This window comes from Salvia hispanica, chromosome 4 (assembly GCF_029641045.1).
Source record: "Salvia hispanica isolate PSC_SH4W2 chromosome 4, Shi_PSC_v1, whole genome shotgun sequence".
NCBI lineage: Eukaryota > Viridiplantae > Streptophyta > Magnoliopsida > Lamiales > Lamiaceae > Salvia > Salvia hispanica.
Window position 1 is genome coordinate 24,799,083 of NC_142695.1, and position 8,991 is coordinate 24,808,073.

Here is an 8,991-nt window from a genome sequence, read left to right on the forward strand (position 1 = left end):
TTAGCATGGAGTAGAGTCATCTTCATTCATCTCTTCTTCCTCATCTAGGGAGACGAGATCGGATCTACGTAGAAGTCATCTTAGCTCAACGCTTTTGTAATACCTGAGGGATTAAACAATTTACAATCTGTTTTTTTTCGCTCATCGCTTTCATAGTTTAGCTGTTTTGTCATGTTTGCTTTCAGCTGTTACTCTAGTTTTCTTTTCACTGTTGCTTTATTTTTGCATTTGTGCTAGAATTCTGTTTCCGTCACTTTTCATTGGAGATCCTTTATTTACAGATCGACTTGCACGAGAATTGTCCAGATAGCTTAGATCTGCTTATATTTACGTGATTTTCTTATGGATCTACGTTCATTCTATTTGATTTCATGCTTACGTTTGTGCTCTGTTCAGATCTGTTTTCCCCTGTTTAATCTAGTTGCTTCGTGTAGAAGTACATTGGAATATGTTATAACTGCAGTCTCTGTCACCTTTTCGGTGTTTACAGCTTTTGTGTAATGCGCGCGTCTGTGTCAGTGGTCCTGCGTACCTTTTGTCTTTCCATTTTTAGCTTAGTTGATCCAGTCAATTTCCACAGTCCAAGATGTCTTAGTTTAACTTGATCCGTTCAGTTATTTAGCCGATCAATTTTTCCCCTTAGTTAACTTAACCCAAACTTAAGCGTGGCCGCAACCAACCTTCCAGATGTCTCATTCCTGACTCCAACCACATCCATCTCTGAGGGATTCGACCCTTACTTCCCTTTATTAGTTTAATAGTATTGTGGGTTAAGGTCTTGAATTGCTCTCTGCATCTCTTGTTCACTGCCCAACGACCAGTAGTAGTTATCCAACCTGAACCGGTTATCTTTTGACTTGATCAGGTTGTGCATGCTCTACGTGTTTTTAATTTACTTGTGAATTGTTGAGTACGAAGAAAAGCAGTTTCAAATGGCGCCGTTGCCGGGGATGGATTGCGTTATGAATGTTTGTGTTTGAGATATTTGGCGTACATAGTTTTGTTTTTTTTTTCCTTTTTCTTTTGCAGTTTATGAACAAGGCCTGAACTTTAGGCACTGGAATAATCCCACTTACTGGAGAGATACAAAATCTAACTGGAGGATCCGAGAAACAGGCAACCCGGACACTACGACACAGGGGGACCATCGTATACCAGCTCAAAAGGAGAATAAGATCAGAATCCATTCGCGGACAGTAAGGAGAACCCTGTTACAGAGGCAGTACCAATCAGAATGGCTGGAGGTGTGAATGGTGATCTGGAGATCGGGACTCTCAACGCCCACCTCCCTGAAGAACTAGCTCGGGCAATAGTGGTTACTCCAAGGAAGGCGAACATCAATGTGAAGAACAACATATTTTCCGCTCTACCTCAATATGCTGGAGACCAACTGTGAACCCATATAACTTTTTGAAAGAGTTATGCAAGATTTGTGGGATCCAAAAACGTCCTGCTGGGTCAACTGAAGAGGATTACAGACTTAGGGTGATAACTTTCGCCCTACGATCGGAAGCTGATACTTGGTTCATGAGGTTAGCTCCAAACTCCATCAGAACATGGGCTGACTTCAGGTCTCAATTACTGGATTATTTCTTTCCGTCCACCAAGACAAATGCACTGAAGAAGGAAATCCAGCGAGCCCACCAAGATTGAGATGAACCGTTGACTCAGTATTGGATGATTGCCTGAATAATCATATGGAGGAGGTGGAAATTTTCAACAACTTCTATGAAGGAATGACTCCGGAGAGCAAAGATCTGACGAATTCCTCCAATGGAGGAGATTTCTCAAAGTTGAAAGTAAGTGAAGCCAAAAGAGTACTAGAAAGGCTGGTGAATGCCAAAAGAGCATATGATTTGCCCCAAGCTCTAATGATGAGGCGGGTGGCGGCAAATACCACGGTGGAAGCAATTGAAGACAGGATTGATGCCCGAATGGATAAGTTCAAGAAGGCCATACTAGCTGCTTTGGAAAAGAATGCACAAATCCATTCTATTGAGAAGGTGAAGGCGGTAACAAATCAAGAGGAAACCTATCCTAATTTTTTACCTTCCGGAGATCAAGAGTTCCAGGCACAAGCGAATGCAGCGGGGAACTGGAACCAGAGTCCCAGCTGGAACCAGTGGAAGATCAAGGATACCCCATGGAGAGATAATCATGCTTTCTGGTGGTCAGATCCCAATACAGCTCAACAACCACCGATGGCAGTCTCATATCAGCAACCACCAGCTATTGGGTATCAACAACAGTTAGAAGGATAGCCTCATTGGAAAAATCATAACCAACAAGGTGTGGAACAACAACAAGGGAACCAATCAAACTGGCAGAACATGAATCAGAATAATCAAATGGTTTCCTATGTCCCGCCACACCAGAGAGGTTATCAGAACAACAACCAACACCCTCAACCGCAGCAACATGGGAACTTTCACCAGGGGCGGGGGTCTTCATCAAATCCCCCACCAGGAGTGAACACAGGAAGAGGGTCCAGACATATTGATGATGCAGCAGGGGATTTGTTGAATGCTCAACAACACATTCGAGGGAACATCCAAGCCAATAATGACTTGGTGCATAAAATACAAGATGCTCAGCAAGAGCGGAGAGTCGCCGTGGATATGCTTACCAAACAGCTATCACAAATGGGCAAAACACCGAATGAGATGCGGGGGCATGATGGCCTACTCCCTGCAACGCTTAAAATTCCAGATAAAGCGAACATAAGCAAGATCACCTTGAGATTTGGAAAAGACTATGATGAACCCCTGGGCGGAACATGGAAGGAAAGTAGAGAAGAGAACAGTGAGGGAACTCCCCTTTGGGAGGTGATAGAGGAAAGAGAACCATGTCCACAGATTGCTGAACCACAACCGCTAAACCCCAAACCTGAGGAAGTAAGAAAGCATGAGCGAGAAGATTCAGGTGAAGGAACCAGCAACGCTGTTGCTGTGAAGCGCACGAAACCTTACCCATACAGGGAAGAGCTAAAGAGGCAGAAGGAAGACCCAACTAACTTCATGGAGATTTTCGGAAACCTTACCCATACAGGGTACATGATTTCTTATACTGTGCAGATTTTCATGTAATTAAAATGAATGAGTCTGAAGCCGGAGAGGCCAGTGGAGTGTTGTTGGGGAGGTCATTTCTGCGGACAACAAAGACCATCATTGATGTAAGTGATGGTACCATTTGTTTGGACTATCATGGGGAAAAGTTCACATTCAACATTGATGAGGCTATGAAGAAACCTATGAACACCGAAAATTTGCACTCCACGGATGTGATCTATCCGTTGATCCAACAATATTTGGAGGCTGAACTAATCCAAGGACAGCTGGCAGCTGCGGAGATGACGGACTCGATTGAGGAAGAAGTGTCGGAATGGTGTGAGACTCTATTAACGCAAAACATTAATGATGGGGAAATAAATGAGACAATTATGGGGTTCTGTAAAAAATCCTCATCAATTGGACCGATTGAATTTGCTCAATTAAGCAGTGTGGAAAGAGTGTCAGATTTTGGAGAATTAACGGCAAGACAATTGGAGAAAAACCCTTTGCCCTAAGAGGGAGTTACACCTAAGAAGGAACTGAAAACATTACCTCATGTTCTAAAATACGCTTACCTGGGGGACATTATCGGATTTAGTCGGGATCAGGCCCAACCTCTCTATGCACCATACAAGACTAGAGAAAGGAGCCAAGGCACATCGGGACCCGCAAAGGAAAATAAATCGAAACATTCGTGAAGAAGCCATTTAGGGACAACTCGGAGGTGCGTACGGTGGAAGAAATTCCACTGCGCACAGCCGATGTTCTCGCCTAAGTTGACTTGAGTGTAAATGTCTTAGGTGATTCACTTGATCAATTGAACGAAGAATGCCGAATGATGCATGGATCAAGTGAATTCATAGGGCATTGACAGAGCTTGTATATAGTTGTACATAGAGTCTTCTTAAGCTTTAAAAAATGAAAATCCAAACAAAGTGAATTTCCAAAAGTGAAAAAATATTTTTGGGACCCAATTTGGGGAGTCAAGTGTTAAAAGTGATAATTATCTAGCTTGATCCACCTAGTTTGAGGTCCCAAGTTTTTTTAGGTAAAATTTTCTTTTTTTCCGCTAAGTGTTAAAAGAGGTGATGACCGGCATGTGTAAGGAAAAAAGGGGGGAAAACAGAGGTTTTAGGAGGGATATCGAAGAGTCGAATAGAATAGTAGTAATTAAAAACCTCCGTACTCCATTCCCCCACTTTCCCCTAATTTTCTCATCACACTTTCTCTCTGCAGATTCAGGCGAAAACAAACCCTAGTTTCCCAACTCCACCACAATAACCAGAAGAGATGAAAGGCAATTTGCAGAACGCCTCAGGGAGTGCAGCCACACCTAGAACCGCTGAAGCAACGGCCAGGCAAAAGTCACAATGTTAGTGGAGGCATTGAGAATGTTAATCCAGTCGATGAAGCCCGACTCTGACGCTGATCTCCTAATGGCTAAGATGGGAATTGTGCCTACCCCGCCGTCAACAGTTGATACGAGAATGAGCAAAGCGGTAGAAGGGGACGCAGAAGGGCCCACTAATGAGCAAGAAAAACTACCAGAAGTCGCTAGGGAAGAAGCCGAACAACCATTACTCACGCCTGAAGAGGTTGTAGCGAATTTGGCAGCGGGAGATACTGAGATTCCTGAGGAGACAATGGAGATGTGAGTTGAAAACCCTACTGAGAGGGTAAATGAAGCCACAAATGGAACAATGGAGGAAAGAAAGGTGCCGACCGTGGCAAATGAAGAGGGGAGAATCAGGCGAGCAACTCCCAAAGAAGAGGCTGCTAGGTCTAGGGTAGCAACAATGCATATCTACCAGAGGAGGCCAGCAAGAGAAGAAGCCTCAAGGAAGAAATCTAGTGAGGAGCAACAAAAAGGAACCCCAACGAAGAAAGCAGATGGGGCTAGTGAAGGGCCAGAAGGAAGAGCTGTGGAACCACCACGTCACAGGAGGAGACTCCTTCTTGATGAAGAACCAAACGAAGAGGAGGATGAAGTTTTCTTCACACTGATTGAAGCACTTCCAAGCTCTGGGCACCCTACCCCACATGCTAAAGTAGAGGATACTGCGAGAGAACAGAGTGAAATGAAAGGATGGGGAAAGCCGTCGCCGGCCCAGTGAGAAAGAAGCCGCGACAGGCTTCGTCTACCTTAGTAATCCATGAAGGACGACAGAGAGCGGAGGACAATGATGAGGAGGAAGAAGAGGCGTTGAGAAGGGAGCGCTAATCAAAGCGAAGGAATGACGTGGCGAGGGAAACGACAGAGCAGAGGCCAGAGATGGCTGAAGTGCAATTTGAAAAACCGCAGGTTGACTTGACTGACGACCTACTCAGGCGTATGATCACCTTCGACGACCCCAAATTCACAAAGGAGTGCAAGGCCAGGGTGGAGCGAGACAGGAAAGGAAGATCAGGAAGACGACTGAAGGAAGAGACTTTAAAGGAACTAGAAGTAGAAACAGAGTCTTCGGAGTACATCACAGGGATTTGATTTGATTGGTGATGGTCAAGCTGAGAGTACAGTACATATTCTATATCACACAACCTTCAGGTCAAGAGAATTCACTAGATCACTAGGTCTAGGAGATCTCAAACCAGAGAAGATTCGGGTCTTTGGACCCACTCTCAACCAACTGTCAAAATCTCAACCCTCTACACTATTAACTAGTATAGGGAAGCAAAGGATTGATCCCACAGGGAAGGATAGAACGCGAGCTTGAATCTAGAGCACTTTAGGAAGAACATGGGGTTGGCTGCTGCCACACAATTTTGGGTTGAGTAATTTAACTACTGATGCATTATATATTAACATTAAATAAACATGCAAGTTGAAAATCTTGGTTCAACTTCTTTATTGCCCAATATGACCTGTACTCCATCTCAAGAGGCAAATGACATGACTTTCCAAACAAAAGTTGATAAGGAGACATACCTATTGGACCATTGGAGGCAGTGTGGTATGCCCACAATGCATCATCAAACCGAAGGGCCCAATCCTTACTATTAACACTTATTGTCTTTTATAGAACTGACTTGATCTCCCTATATGCTAGCTCAGTTTGCCCATTCGCTTGAGGATGGTAAGGCGAGGTGACTCTATGCTTGACTCCGTAGTTTTCCAACCACCTATTGTTGAAGTGAGATCCTCCATTACTAATAAGAGCATGGGGTGTACCAAACCTACAAAAAATGTTTTTTCTAACAAAAGCAGTGACAACTTTAGAATCGTTAGTTCGGGTTGGAATTGCTTCTTCCCATCTAGAAACATATTCTACTGCAAATAAGATACATTGGTACTCTCCTGAGTTTGGGAATGGTCCCATAAAATATATCCCCCATACATCAAACAATTCTACTTCAATGATGGTATTCATAGGCATCTCTTTCTTCTTAGAAATTCCTCCCGTGCGTTGGCATTCATTGGATTGGAGAACAAAGCTGGCAGAATCATGGAAGATGGTAGGCCAATAGAAACTGCTCTGCAAAATTTTGATCGCAGTTCTTTGCACGCCAAAATGTCCTCCAGTTGGTGATGAATGACACCTCTCCATTATGGCCGCCCAATCATCTTGAGGTACACATCTCCTGAGTATAGTATCTGCACATCTCTTGAACAAGTAGGGCTCATCCCAAAAATGAGATCATACATCTCTAAAAATTTCTTCCGTTGATAAGGAGTAAGATCAGGAGATGTACCTTAGCTGCTAAATAATTAACAATATCAGCGTACCATGGAAAGGTGGCTTGTGTGAAGAATAAATGTTAATCTAGGAAGTTGTCACGACCACATTTTCTAAGGATAGAAAACACGGTTGATCGTGACTAGGGGAGGATTAAAGAAGCGGGGAAGAAAGGGTAAATAAACGAAACTCGACCATAGCTCGAAATAATAGGGGCAATTCAAATAAAATCAGAGTATTATCTCAACAGCTGACAACTCAAAGGAATACAATATCTCATCAATAAATGAACTCGAAAGAAACAACATTTAACAGAAGCATTCGAGAGAAGAATCATATTATCTATGAAGACATAATATATTCAGAATATTTAAAAGCAAACACAAATCTTCACCAGCTCTGCTCAACACCCACCGCGCTCATCACAGCTCAACCTGCACATTTTTAAAAAGAATGCATGGCTGAGTACTTGATGCACTCAGTGGACTCATGCCGAAAACATTTTATAAAATACATTTATCATGCCACCATTGAGTGTCCTCGGGGTTCTGACTTTAAAAATGCCCGAGACACTAAAATCATTTTCATTGTAAAATTCGACTGATCAGTCATTTTCCCATAGATGTCTACCATATCTGATCCATTGATGACAAGGAATGTGGCCACATTCCAAGTCACTAGACCGACCGACCCAAAAGACGGCTCACGATCCCCATTGTTGTACACTAGCCTGAGTAGGGACTCTCAGACCCGAATTCGATTATCCATAGATGGCAAAAGCCATAGCAGATAGGTTCCATAGATAAAACAAAACACGGCACGGCAAATATCCATTTTCACATAAAAATATACTTAGGGCATTGCCCTTATTTAAAAAGAAAGCCCACCTCCTTCACTTAGCTCCTCAATCACTTTCTGCTCCAACCACAAACAACTTGTAAAGTTCACCCTTTGAAATAATATGATACGCTAAAATTAGACTTTGCAAAATAACTAAATTTACCAATGCATGCATCCTAAGTGTGTGCTCAAAATATTCTTCGTTCTCATATAATAAAAACAGGTTCATCAATTAAATTACCAACATAGTTAATCTCTCGGTTGTCACTGGAAGAAGGCAATATGCAAATTTCCAAAGTCCAAATACTTGATAAACTATACCAAACGTTATTAGTACTAATTAACTAGCTATATGATTTAGTCCAAAAAGAAAAGTCAAATCAACAAATACTTGATACTCCCACATAATTCCCCTATATACTCCCCTAACTAAGACATTTATTAAACCAAGGAAAAGAAAAAGGATTAGTACCTATGCTCCCACAATACTACACGTCCATACTCTCTTCGCAACACATGTGTATACAAAAAGAAAAAAAAGAATAGGTACTGCATACTCCCAGCCGTCACCAACGCGTCTTCCTCACCAATTCCTACCATCAACTCTCTCCCTCTCGACATTCTCTTCACAAAAATTAAGGAAATACCCATCTCTCTTCATCTAAATCTCAACTCAGTAATCGATATCGTCTTCTCTCTCTCTCCATGTCCAAAAAAATTAGAGCAGCCACTCATTCTCCGTCCCTTTTCTCCTTCGGCGACAGGTAAGTCCGCCTCCCTCGTTTCCCTTTTAATTCTTATAACTATCATTATTCAAATTCGATTAGTTCGGGCAGAGGTTCATGTTGAAAATAGTTTCAAACAAAATGGCCAAAGATTATATCTTGGGAGCGGTTACAGATTATTCAAGGAATTATTCAAGAAGTTGCAAGGATGAACTAAATTCTCGTGGCCTACTGTGAGTGTGCTACCATGATTCATGAAAATATGCAGCAGGAATTTCATATGTAATTGGGAGAAATATACCTTTATGTAAGGGAGAAAGATATTGCAATTGCAGGAGGAATGAAACTCACGGCTTTCTCCTCTGGAACCTCTCTCTCAGACTTTTTATTTTTATTTATCTTGGATTTTGAAGAATGCGGAGATATAGAATAATTGTAGGCAGAAACCGATCAGTATCATGGAAGGATATATATATATATATAACTGTGGGTATGTGTATCTGTAAAGATTGGATTTAGTTTGTTGGAGATTTTTCAGGGGGTGGAGATGGGGAGAAACCGTATGGTGATGGGTTAGGAAAATTATAATTGACCAAAATTTGACTGCATGACTAGAATGAATAATTAATATTTTGGGCATCTAAAAGTAAAAAAATTCCATAGACTCTTAAAATAAAACGGAACGACATTTGGCTTAAAAAA

General features: G+C 42.1%; 1 long non-coding RNA gene across 1 annotated transcript; it reads left to right on the plus strand.

Moving 5' to 3' along the window:
- Positions 1-8,085: 8,085 nt before the first annotated feature.
- Positions 8,086-8,657, plus strand: LOC125196719 (uncharacterized). Its single transcript, XR_007171933.2, has 2 exons — positions 8,086-8,328; positions 8,401-8,657. It is a non-coding gene; the product is annotated as an uncharacterized LOC125196719 (long non-coding RNA).
- Positions 8,658-8,991: the final 334 nt, after the last annotated feature.